Source organism: Sminthopsis crassicaudata, chromosome 2, assembly GCF_048593235.1.
Source record: "Sminthopsis crassicaudata isolate SCR6 chromosome 2, ASM4859323v1, whole genome shotgun sequence".
In the NCBI taxonomy this organism is placed as follows: Eukaryota; Metazoa; Chordata; class Mammalia; order Dasyuromorphia; family Dasyuridae; genus Sminthopsis; species Sminthopsis crassicaudata.
The window spans coordinates 170,091,733-170,105,020 of NC_133618.1; the positions used below are offsets into that span (position 1 = coordinate 170,091,733).

General features: G+C 37.5%; 1 long non-coding RNA gene across 1 annotated transcript in view; it reads right to left on the minus strand.

Moving 5' to 3' along the window:
- Nucleotides 1–12,875: 12,875 nt before the first annotated feature.
- LOC141555180 (uncharacterized) overlaps nucleotides 12,876–13,288 on the minus strand; it is a 204,516-nt gene continuing 204,103 nt past the window's right edge. The window contains exon 3 of the long non-coding RNA XR_012486087.1: nucleotides 12,876–12,954. This is a non-coding gene — a long non-coding RNA (uncharacterized LOC141555180). The remainder of the gene's footprint in view (nucleotides 12,955–13,288) is intronic.

Here is a 13,288-nt window from a genome sequence, read left to right on the forward strand (position 1 = left end):
CCTCCTAGAACCTGGCATCAGAATGTAATGTGTGGTTCTTTTACTTATGACTTATCTTGAGGCGAGTCAACAAGGGGGTATAATGCATTCTGTGAAAGTTATAAAGATATAAAGATATCTGTTATATAATGATCTATTTTTCCTATCTAGGTCCTGATGTGAATACTACATAAAATGACTTCTCAGTGAAATCAGGAGTATTTATGGATAAACTTAGTGGCTTGTTCATATGATTATATATTATATATCATAATTTGGACAACATAGTTGGCATTTTTCATCCACTTAATTTTTATTGTAGTTTTGTTTAGTGTTCAAGTCGGAAGCTAAAAATGGATGATTATGCAAATTATGTTATTTTTAAACCTTAAAGCATAAATGATATATATCCTAATAGTTTTGCCTAAAGATAAGTCTTGACCACTAGAACCATGAACTGTATTTTGATAACAGGTACTAGGAGTCAGTGTATTCCTTAAGAAAAATCCATTTGCCAAAATGTGGCAGAGAAAAGGAAATGAATTGACTCAGAATATAAGAATAAAAAATTTTCAAATGAGAATATTCAATTCTAGACAGTATGTAAGTTATAGATAGACATTGCAGATGGACAGTAAATCTGACCCAGAACTGAACAGGCAAAGTACAGGCTAGATTACTTTTGAGAAACTACCCTGGGTTTTTAATGATCCCAATCATCATTCTGACACAAGACTCTCTTAAAAACATTCATGTTCTTAGGGTGATACTGCATAGCTACAAATTATGGAGTAATGCTAACTGAAGAGTTAAAGTTGTGGGTTAGGGGAGGATTTATTCTGCATGTGAATAAGGCTACAATATATTTTTAATGAGAGAATTGTTTAGAAGTGCTGGAAGGATACCATCATACAGCTGGATGATAAGAAAGGAAAATATGGATGTCTAGTGGAAAATACTAATAATCAGTCATGTGCTCCTTTAGTATCCATGTAATGTCAATAGAATTGGTGTAAAGGCATGGACAAAACTATGCATGGGCATGTATAAGTAGAAAACTAAAACAATGGATGATATATTCATATTGAAAGCATAGATCTGTCAAATACTGATATAACTAAATGTATACTCTCACTCTTTTCCATTCTCCCCTCAAATAAAAATGTTAAAAGCTACCAAATGCATTATGAAGGCATTCCTATTGGAATATGGAAATGTTAGGGATTTCCTACATGTTAAGAAATATATAAAGAAATAGCATTAATCAATTAAATGATCCTCTTTGCACGTTTTGATTCTATCAAGTCCCAGAACACCACAGTTGAGAATCATAGCTACTCAAAGAATCTGGGCTAGTCTAAATGGAAATCACAAATTGATAACCAATATCTAGTAATTAGATTACAACATGAAGTTATAAAATGAATTCAATAATATAATCATGCTGGTGACAGACATATTATTGTTCAAATGAGGCTCAGAATTAAATAAGAGGAAATAACCCAATTGGATTAACTATGAGAAATTGCAGAGTTCTTTTAATAATCCTAAACTTATCTCAGAAATGAAGGTGCATTTTTTCAATGTATGTATACCATGTCTGTGATTCATAGAACACTATAGTCTCCAAAGAATTAAAACTAAATAATGTACAGAGGACAATGGAGACACACCTGGTGATGTAGTCAGGCTGTAATATGTGACAAATGAGGAAGAAGAAATGAAATAGAGTGTTAGCATGAACATGGACTGGTCATATAGCAAAAGTAAGGAATAATTTTTGCACATGCTGTGTGATCCTCTGATGTTCTTATGATGTCAAGAAAAAGCAAGCAAGGATGTCAGCACATGATATGCATACCTGTGGTCAAATGAATAACGGGAGGGCATGGACAAGGATTATTCAAGTTGGGATTATTCAAGATCTTTGCAGGGAACATCCATAGCAATAAGATTATAGATCCATTTGAGTATCTGAAGTTCTAATCAATCATAACAAAGAGTGTTTTGTGATACCATTGCCTCAAATTTTCTTTTGTTCATGTTTGTTGTGATTGGTATCTATAGATTCAGTAAGCCAGATCAGTGCAGAATTAAATATAACATCAGTTTTAAGCTTCTTTTTACCCCAAATTTTAATTCTATAATGTTATTCTCTGAAAAACAGGTCTAAAAATTATTTTATTATTATAAGATATTTAACTAAGAATATTTTATGTGCTAGTGACACATTCTATTTGTATATTCATAAAATACTTTTTCCCCCTTTAGATTCCATTGTGTATTTGTATAGCACCATTAAGCTTTGTGAAACATTTTACACTACATTTACATTATCTCATTTAAGTCTTGGGATGGCATTCCACTTGATATTAAAAAAAAAAAAAAAAAAAAAAAGCTTCCAAATGTCCACAAGTAGAATGGGCTGCCTTTTAAAATCAAGCCATTTCCCATAATTGGAGGTCTTCAAGTGAAAGTGGGATGACCATATACTATAGAGGGAATTCTGGTTCAGTTACAAGTTGGGCCAAATGACCTCTAAAGAACCTTTCAACTCTGAGATTCTAGAATGCAAAGACAAAGAGATTAATATGCAAATATGCAAATATAATGTAATGTCATGTAGTTAGCTAAGTAGTAGAAGGAGAATAAGATTATATATTTCTTATCTCTTATTCCTGTGGGGTTTTTTTCTACCAAATTACTTAAAATAGTAAAGTCTTAATTGCTTTTCCTCTTCTGTGCCATAAAGGTGATGCTATTTTTGGTGACATAATCCAAAACTACCTTACTCAGCCAGTATGCTTGATTTTGATTGCTGGGAAAATTCTAGAATGGCTCATTAAAAAGATGGTTGGTAACTATCTACAAAAAGAAGCAGGGATTACAAAAAACCAGCATGGCTTCATCTAGAACAGGTCATACCAGACTAATCTCATTCCTTTTTTTGACAGGATTATTTAATTAGTAGATTAGGGGAATGATAAATGATAAATGAATGCAGCCCTGTAGCACATGCATGAAGGGAGATGAAATTTCTGATTAGTGGACAGAACCCTGAGCTTGAGGCTGTAGACCAATAGTTATACTGAAGAGGAGGCTTTAAATGGCCTTAAAATCAGGAGGACCTGAGTTCAAAAGTGTGATCCTGGCCTAGTCACTTAAGTCCTATTGTCTTTCCCCTGCCCCCAAAAAGTTGTACTGAAGTGGTTCTAACATTCTTTATAGAATTTGGCAGACTAAGGATACTCTATGGAAGATATAAAAAACTTTAGAAGTTACAGACATGTAGGGGAAAACTGCTATTCAATATATCCCAAGCTTTCTTCCTGTCTTCCTGGAGACTTCAGAGAAAGGACCTCCCTTTGATTGAGAATGAGCCTTCTCTTTGAGCTGAGTTATAATCAGACAGCTAGGCGGCATAGTAGGTAGAGTTTTGGACTTGGAATAAAGAAGAACTGAGTTCATTCTGTTTCTGATTAGTTATGTGACCTAGACAAGTCATTATTCTCAGCTTTAGTTTCCTCATCTCTAAAGTGAGGATAATAGCGGCTACCTCACAAAATTGTTATAAAGTTAAAATGACAGTACTCAAGTGTTTTACAAATCTTAAAAGTACTATATGAAAGCTAGCTAAGATAATGAAGATGATTATCTCACTCTGCTGAAAAGTGGATTCACTCTGTGCCTTATTGGGTGTATTTTAATCTGTGTAGATTCTTTGATTTCTGTTTGCAAACCTGATCAGATAAATGGGTTTGCTTGATACTTAATTTTTTGTAGGATCTTTGGTATAAGTAGTATTTGGTGGAAAGGGGTTAAGCTGATAAGTGTAAGCTAAGAATTACCTTTCCCTTTAAAGCAACCTAGCCTGATACTCTTCTAAGTGTCTGGAGGAAAGAACACGCTATCTTAATAGTACTTCTGGGTTAGCCTGCTGCCCGCCCATCCCATCACAAAGGTGGTGTGTCGGTGATATGGGCATTGCCCTTGATTTTCCTCCTCTCCACAGATAGGGTATTCAGCTAGAGCTATTTGTTGAGTATATATGCGTGTATATACAGATATGTATATGTAAATGTGTGTGTATTTATATGCATATATGTGTGTGTATATCTAGTTTAGGAGTTCACAATTTTAAAAAGGCACTATTTTTCCAAGCAAAGGAGCAAACAGAAATTGGAGAAGTTACAGATCATAACATGCCAAACAATACACAAAAGTAAATGATGTCTTTGGTTGGGAACAAGATAAAATCTCAGTTTAAATGAGGACAAAGGTTTCAGTCTCACCTAAGAAAAGGTCCTTTTTCTGAAACCTCTAGGAAGGCAAATTAAAAATGAGAGCATAGTGAAGAATCAGCTACACCTGTATGGCTGCAACTTCCAAAGTCGTTTCCTATGTCCTTTCTAGAGTAACCCATACCTATCCATTTTTCTCCAAAGAATGTCTAGAACCATCTCAGAACAGACTTTGCACAAATATACAGTCTTAGCTCAACATTCTCTCTGCCCATCAGGAGTTATATCTCCTTTCATACACAACAAGAAGTTACAGATGCCTTTCCTTTACCCTGCGTGGGTGAGAGCCAGGTCACAAATAGTTTCCTTTAATTTTAGTTAAATTTATGATGAAGTGTCTTCTAGTATTGGCACACAAAGGCTGAACCAATATGGATTAAAAAATAATAAAATTAGATGGATTAGAACTCGTTGGATGGACAGATTTAAAGAGTAAGCCGCTAAGGATTTAATGCCAACATGGCAAAAGGTTTACAATGTATATACTTTAGGGATCTGCTTAGTTCTATGGGGTCTAATATTTTTTCAATGACTTGGATAAAGACAAAGGTAGCATACTAATCAAAATTAGAGATGACTCAAAACTAGATAGGATAGCTTGGAGGAGTCATGATTCAAAAGGATCTTGACAGGTTAAGAGCGGGGGTCCTCAAACTACAGCCCATGGGCCAGATGCGGCCCCTGAGGACGTTTATGCGGCTGCCGGGTTATGGCAAATGGGCTGAGGGGCGGAGACAGAGAGTGAGCTTTTGTTTTTACTATAGTCCCGCCCCCCCACAGTCTGAGGGACAGGGAACTGGCCCCCAAGTTTGAGGACCACTGAGCCAGAGTGTGGTGCTGAATGCAATATGAAATTCAGTAGAGACAAATGCAACTGAGTACAGAAAAAAAAAATCAGCTTTACAAGTCTAAGATGGAAGAGTCACAGGTAAAAAAAAAGCAGTTGTTCTGAACATCTGAATGTCTTAGTGGACTGTGAGCTCAGTATGTGCCAGCAGTGCTATTTGTCAGCTTAAGTAACTTGGAGGATCGTGGACTAGCTTCCAGGAATTAGAGGTGATAGGCGTACTTAGACTGTACAGTGCTCACTTATGAGCATCAGTGTTTAAGAAGGACATTGATAAGTAAGATAGTGTCCAGAGAGGGCCCATTAAATTATGACACATGAGCATCAGTTAATGGAGCTGGAGAGGAGCAGAAAAGAAGACTCAGGAGAGACATGATAGCTGTCTTCAAATATTTAAACTGTTGTCATGTGGAAGAGAGACTAGACTTTTTCTATTTGGCCTCGGGGGCAGAACCAGAAGCATTAGGTGAAAGCTACAAAGAAGTGAAACATGATGTCAAAAGCAACCGAGTATTGTAGTTCTTCCCTCCTTGGAGATATTAAAGCAACATCTGTATAATATATAATATGATGTAATATAATATAATGTAAGCTAATACATTCTAACATAAATATAACACATGATAAAATACAATACAACAAAATTATATATAATTATGATGTAACTATTATATAATTGACAAAGCGTAATATAAATATTTCAACATGTGTATATATTAATTTCATTATAATACATTATATTAATATAACATAGCGCAACTATAGTGAATAAAATTTAACTATATTACTATAAATATTTACAGCATAACCATACTGATATTAATATTAATATATTAAATAATTTTAATATATGTTAATATGTATGTGTTACATTGTTATATACTATGCTATGTAATGAGGCTTCTGTGTATGTGTTTGACTAGAAGGCTGCTGATGTCTCATCACTTCTCAAAATCTGTAATTCCGGGCTTTCCGCTAGTTATCTTTATAATTCAGATAGCCCTATTTGGGAATATACAGTAATCCTAAGGCACAGCATTGATCCTATTCTATAAACAGATACAATAATTTGCATATGTATATTTGAAACTTTGGGTTATATTTGATGTTAGATGTTCACTGATCACATAAAAGCTATGCAATATGAATGAAAGCAGTGTCAACTTTAGTATGTCATCTGTTGTAGATATGACAAAAACTTGCCAAGCAGATGCAAAATTGGATACGATCTTTGAATTAGGGAAAATTGAAGTTGCATTAGTATCTCTGAAATGAGTCTCACTGAGAACATGGCACCTCTTTTGATGTAATATCTGACCATATGACAGGTAAAAATAAACTAGACCAAACTAGAACATAACAGATTAGGTGGGATTACATAGTTTTAAATGAAAAATTATAACATGCATTCTATCTATTCAAACCCCTTCCAAATATGTAAATGTACAACAAAACAATTGGATTAAGCAAATGAACAAAGTGAAAAGAAAGTACTTGATTTTTAGATTGGAATTGTTTGCTTTAGACACGCTAGCACGGGTCTATGAAAATCCAATGACCATATAAGGGTGTAGTGAGCAGAAGGCAGGCTATGCTGTAGCTTTAATTTGTAGTCAAGACGCTGGGAACTTGGAGGCCTGGGGAGAGGGGCATAAGAAAGGAGGGTGGGAGGTTGCCAAAGACAACCTTCATCCATTTAAAAATGATTTACCTGCTGTTGGCCTGTGCCCAGGGAAAAGGAGGGAACGCTGTTTCTCTTTTTTACCTTCCATATTATGTCTCTTGCTTCCAAGCCCCAGAACTCAAGTGAATGCTGGTACTAATGTTCCCAGACAAGTATTTGTGGATAAACTGGACAGTATTCGGAGGAGGGCAAACAGGATGGATAAAGCCTTAGTCCCCAATCACAGGGCTTGGAAATCTACCATTCATGTTATTGTCTCTATGGGAAAATCATCTCCAAATCAATTAAAGGTGAACTGTTTGAAACAGGACTCATGAAAGTTAACAAATGTTATTAGTGTCTTACCTGCTCACGATAATGGCGAGTCAGGCTGCTGCCGCCTTCCAATTTTTACCCTCACTAAAGAGGGCCTACAGCTTCTTCACCTCAAGGGAAGTCTTCTTCTTTTTCCATTTTGTTTGCAGAAAGCCCCTTAGGCTTCTTTAGGTCCCCGACAGGGAGCAGGAGTTCATTTGTTAGTCTCCTCCACTGGCCTTGCTTTCTTGCGTGGTCTGGAACAGACCCCACTGAAGGCCGCAACTAGATCTCCTAATGCCATCTCTTCTTTACTGCTGGACCAAGCACAAGTAGCTCACAACTTCCTAAGGCCTTGGTTTTTCCATTTGTAACATGAGGTATTTTTGTTTCATTGTGAGGACAGAAGGGAGGAGACTGAATGCAGGTAATATAGCCCAAGGGGGAGACGGTCCTGACAGGGCTGATAAGATTTTGTACTCATTACCGGTCTAAGATCAAGTGCTGAATGAGCTTCCTAAAGGAGACCGTTTCCAAACCTACAAAAAGTACTGTGTACCCGTTTCATAGGGATCTCTACATATACATGGCCTTCTCCTCTTAGATTTTAGGACCTTCAAGTCCTTGCACTGTTTGGTCTTTGTGTGTGGGACGGGTGCTAGACCCCCTCCCCAAATTCACTACTCAGAGACATCTTCAGCTACAAAAAGCGAGCATTTATTCAGTCCCTGCAGGGGACACACACCTGGGCGTCTTCCCAACTCCCACCATTCCAAGCTTCCCACAAGCCAGAAGCTTGTCAGGGGCTAATAGCAAAAGACCCAAGTCTTTTCATTGGATAGACTAAAAGGAAGTATAATTATCCTTGACTAAGGGTCACCAATGTTGTCTGCTTCCTGTGGGTTACATCACTTCCTGACTTAGGGTCTGACCTTTAGGCCTAGAGATCATGTGACTTCCTGCAACCTGAGGCCCAAAGCCTGCTTTGGAAATAGGGATCATGTGACATAGGCCTAGTCTCATAGACTGAGAAAATTTCACCCAATCAGTCCCATTGATTTGTATCCCTAATACCTAACACATTGCCTGCCACATAACAAGTGCTTATAAATGCATGCTGACTGAATGATGGCTTTTAAAAGATGGTTTCCTTTTTAGGGAAGTGACTAGAGACTCTGAGAGCATTATGTAGGTTTCCACATGTGACCCACTCATTCTCTTTCTCATTTAATTCCAAGCCTGGATCACTGTCCATTTACAACATCTGTACTGACAGATTAGTGCCCCAACTGCAGCTTTACAGACATCTACCCAGCTGCATTTTATAACTTGGCAAATAGGCATTCTTTATTCACTTCTTTTTTCCTAGGGGAATAGTTAGGATGAATCCTCATTTTACAGATGAGGAAATTGGCTCAGGGTCACAGAGGTATTAGTAGCAAAATCAGAACTTGAACTCGGGTCCTCTGGTTTTTCTACTACATCATGTCACCTCTCTCCTTTGTAGAATAAATTACTAACTAAATGCTCAAGTACTTAATAATTATACAGCTAAAATGATACTAAGTAACAGTTCTGAGACTTTTTTTTGTTTATTTTTCATAAAGAGACATGAGATTATTACACTTGACAAATAAGTTCTATCCAAAGAAAAAGTTTATGGGACTTCGGTATTATTGACTTACGTATGGCATCATCACTGTGGTGGGGTAGGAGAGGCACCTCTTTTATACAGACTGGTCTGGGCATTCAAGAGGGCAGGGAAGCCATTTCTCCAGAGGCCCAGCCTCTGGGGAACTGGTCTGAGAGGTTTAATGGAACTTCTATCGCCTTGGGGGGTGGGGAAGGGAGAGATACTTTTCTGACTTAGTATTATTTACGATTGTGGTGGATGCACTAGATTAGCGACTTTAACAGGGAACAACCTGCATCCTTTTAAATGACATTATAGGGACAGTTGTTTTTATTGTATTTTATGGAATTTTAACCCTGAATCTGAATCATCAGACCCTTCTGAGCTAGGTTTGGCTCAGAACATTTTGTGTGATCGGGAGTTGTTTGTAATGATTTTGTGGTTATTTTCATTGCTGAAGTGCAGGAAGGGTGGTGAGAACTTTGGGTCACGGATCCGGGACCCTAATATCCTGTGACTGTGATATTCTTAGGATTATACTGAAACCTTCTCAGGTGTGTGAAGATGAAGCTCCCAGTGGCCTAGAGTTAGCATGTAGGATACTTAAGAAGCACAATAGGGACAATAGGAGTAGAGCAAAATTCGTAGCTATGGGCTCTTATTAACAAATTTTTGTAAGTTGAATAACTAATATAAGTAAAACAAAGATAAATCCTACTTACATATTTGCAATTAGAGGTAGAACTTATGGTTTTTAAAAACAGGCTTTGAAGGCAGAGGGAATTAGTCATGTTTCCAGTAACAGAACAGGTGAATAAGGCAATGCAGATGAGGAGTGGGGACTGATAGGTTGCAAGTGGGAAGCACGATCTCTAATCTAGAGGTTTTCTTGGACAATGTATGAAACTATCCTAAATTATATTCTATAAGGTTCCTATAAACCAATAGGAGCAGAAGTGAAGACAAAGAGTAGGAATCAGCATAGGATTTAGCCCACTACTACTACTACTACTATAAGGATAATATCTTGTAGAGAATAACCTCTGCTATAGGGGAATCAAAGGGTTGGTAACCACCAGGTAAAAATGTAACTGCCAAACTAATAAATTATTATAACTGTGACTAATGAAGGAATGGTATGGTGGTGAGGAACTGCTCAGAGATTTTGTTAATTGCTGAGTATCGGTTTGAAAAGTTTACTAAGGATGTTGCTTTTACAAAGTCAACTGAATCAGTTCAAAGAATCAAGTGAGGATGGCCCTTTTCCCTTTGTAGGTGGCTAAAATGAATATGAATTGAGATCACTTGTAAAAGAGCTATGGTTGTGAAGTTTATAAGAAAATGACTGATGGTCAGTTTACAGGATCCTTAGTGTAATTCTATCAGGCCATTTGTAACGTGCTCTCCTGGCAGTTACTATTACTAGTCTGTCCTAGACCCACCAGAGTACCTTTGACCACTGTCCTTTGCAGTGTGAACTCTACCCGGCTCGCCTCCTCTGAAGCCTTCAAAGGTCTCTGGCCACGATCTCTTGAATCTATAGCTTAATAACCGGTAGAGCGCTCAAGAACAGCCATGCGTAATCTTAAAAGCCTTTATTATACCTACTCACGTAATGCCCTGACTTGTTGGTTCCGAGTGAACACCTGGTCAGAAGACCCACGTGTTCACTACCAGAATCCTTACCTCTTTTGGCTATCCATCTTGGCTTGGCCACCCAGGCTAGGAAGCCAGGGTGAAGAGCGCCAGGTTAAAGAGAATTATCTTTCTGTCCACATTAACTGAGGACATCTCCGAAGACCTCCACTCTATCTGGTTGTTCAGAGCCACCCAACTCTTGATCTTCAGATGTCAGAGATACTTGAGATCCCTCTAATGTTTCTCTAATGTTCAGCTAGCTGGTATAGTAGATGGGGTAGGTGGGTCTAGAGTCAGGAAGTGTTACGTTCAATTCCCTTATGAGATATTTAATAGTTATGTGACTCTGGACAAATCACTTAACCCTGACATAGTTCATCTTCTGCAAAATGGGGATAATAACAGAATCTACCTTTGTAGGGTTCTTGTGAAAGTCAAATAAGACAATATTTGTAAAGAGTTTTACAAATAGTAAGAAGATATTATTGTTATTGTTATTAGGTTGTTCTTTTGGAGGATTTTTGGACTTTTGGAGGGACTGAAGGCTACAATTTGAAGGACTATTATGATCTGTTAGTTGCTGGTAGCTGGGTTAGTTGGTTGTATCTCCAATGGAGGGTTGGACCAGTAGCCAGGTTAAACCTCCAGAAATTGCTCTAACCCATGAAAGAATGTCACATATCTCCCTATCCTTCAAGTTGCCTGAATTTTTCATATAACCATCATTTGGGAGGTAGAGAACTGAAATGGGTCCTGCTTTCTTAGGTTACTGTTGGTTCATCACTATATTGATAATGTTGTGATGAAGCCACAGTGGTGAGACTTTGCATTGGAGTGTGGTTCAGATGAGGGATAAGGGATGGATGGTCAATCCTAAGAGAATTCAAAGTCCAGCCTGTTCATTCATTGAAAGAACCCAGATGATTCTGCATGTAGTCCATAATAAACTACTGATTCTTGTTTCTTGACAGTTTATAAAAGAAACTCAGAGGCTTACTGGACTCATAGAACCAAATTCCTCTTCTGTTTATTTTGATGCCTTCCACTGACTGAGTCACTCACAAGTCTCTCTCTTTTGAGCTAAGCAGAGGAGATAGCCTTTGAAGACCTAAATCAGGTCATCCATCCACTTCTTCTCCTAGGTTCTATGGGTTGTATATTCTGGGAAATAAGAACCACTAGGTTCTTTAAGTGGCGACTTGCTATGCTAATTTTGAAATTAGTTGCTTCCTATTATTAGATTAGATTAGTTGTTACTGAAAGGATGATGCAGGATTATACCATTAAAATTTTTCAGAGTTGATGTGCTATGTATTGCAAAAGGGAGGAGCACAGGAGGTTAAATGGAAATGCTATGTTCAAAACAACGTTCACCAAGTCTCTTGGATATTAGGTAGGAGGAAGCATCTCCTATAAGCACTTTACAAATATTTTGTTTAAATTCTCACAATGACCCTAGGAGGTAGTCTCTCTTATGATCCTCAATTTACACTTGAAGAAACTGAGGTAAGAAGAGGTTAAGTGACCTGCCCAGGATTCTGAGGCCAGCTTTGAACTGAGGTCTCCCTGATTCCAGGCCCAGTGCTTGATCTACTGTGGCAGAAATTGTAGACTAAATGTAATGGCCTCCACTAATAAACATGCCTAACTTAATACCAAACAACACTATACTGCACCTGAAGTTTCAAACGTGTACATAGAGCATTTGATGGTTATTTATAAAAACCTAACAAGGAAAGAATAACAGTGAAACAGTAGATAGTCCAGAAAATATATCATCTAGAACAAAATCAAAATGTTAGAGGTTCAGGGTTTTATACCTGAAAATAGTAGAAAATATATGTGTGTGTGAGAGAGAAAACCACATTCAAGTCTAATAGTAATATAATTTTCATTTAAGTTCCTCATGGTATCAGAAAACTAACATGTGCTAGCCACCTTGTTTTATGAATGACACTGAAAAGAGGGACAGTGTCCAGGAGAGGGCAAACAGGATGGTGAGTTAAGCCTCTGGTGTAAGAGGATTAGTTGATAGAATTAGACGTATTTACCCATAAGAAAACCCATGTCTCAGAGGAGAAATGAGATCTGCCTTCAACTGAAGGGCTATCACATGGTTAAGGGATTAGGCAAGTTCTACTGGCCCCAGAAAACAGAAGCAAGAGCAGAGGTAGAAGCTGTCAAGAAGCCAGGTAGGGCTAGGTGTAAGGATCACCTTCCTCACAATGAAAGCATCCAAAAGTAGAATGGGCTATCCAGAGCTGGGATTTTGTCCTCCTTGGAGTTCTTCCAACAGATGGCCATTTGTTGGGTATATTACAGTGTGTAGTCTTTTAGTGTGTAGGTTGGATAGATGGTCCTGTGATCCCTTCCAACTCTCAAATTCTGTTATTCTGTCATACAGTTTGATGAGTGAAATGTAAATAGTTTGAACCAGATATGCAAGGTTTTTACTTATAGGAATTTTCTTTATTGTCCTAATTAGCATTAAGTAATAGAGCAGGGTTAATATATTCCTCTGTACTGTAGTTTTGTTGCTTAAGTCACATATTTTTTCTTTCAGTTTCACTTTGATCATCTGGAAGAAGAAAAACAGGAGGACAGAACTAATTTGAGTGAGGAAGATCTGAGTTCAAGTCTTACTGATTCATATTGCTTTGGCAAATTAATTAACCTCTTAAGTATAACAGGCAACTCTTTAATATTATAAATTGCAGAACAACTGTTGATGCACATTGGTTGAGGGAATGGGGTGCTCTCTTATGCTGATGAAATTACACAAGTCTAGATCCAGCTGGAAAAACAACCTTTTAGTACTAAATGAGTGTTAATACCAGTCTATGTTAGAATAAGTGTTGACTTGGTTTTCAAGACTACTTGTCAGGAGATGTCCCAGTAATTCTTTGCCTCAG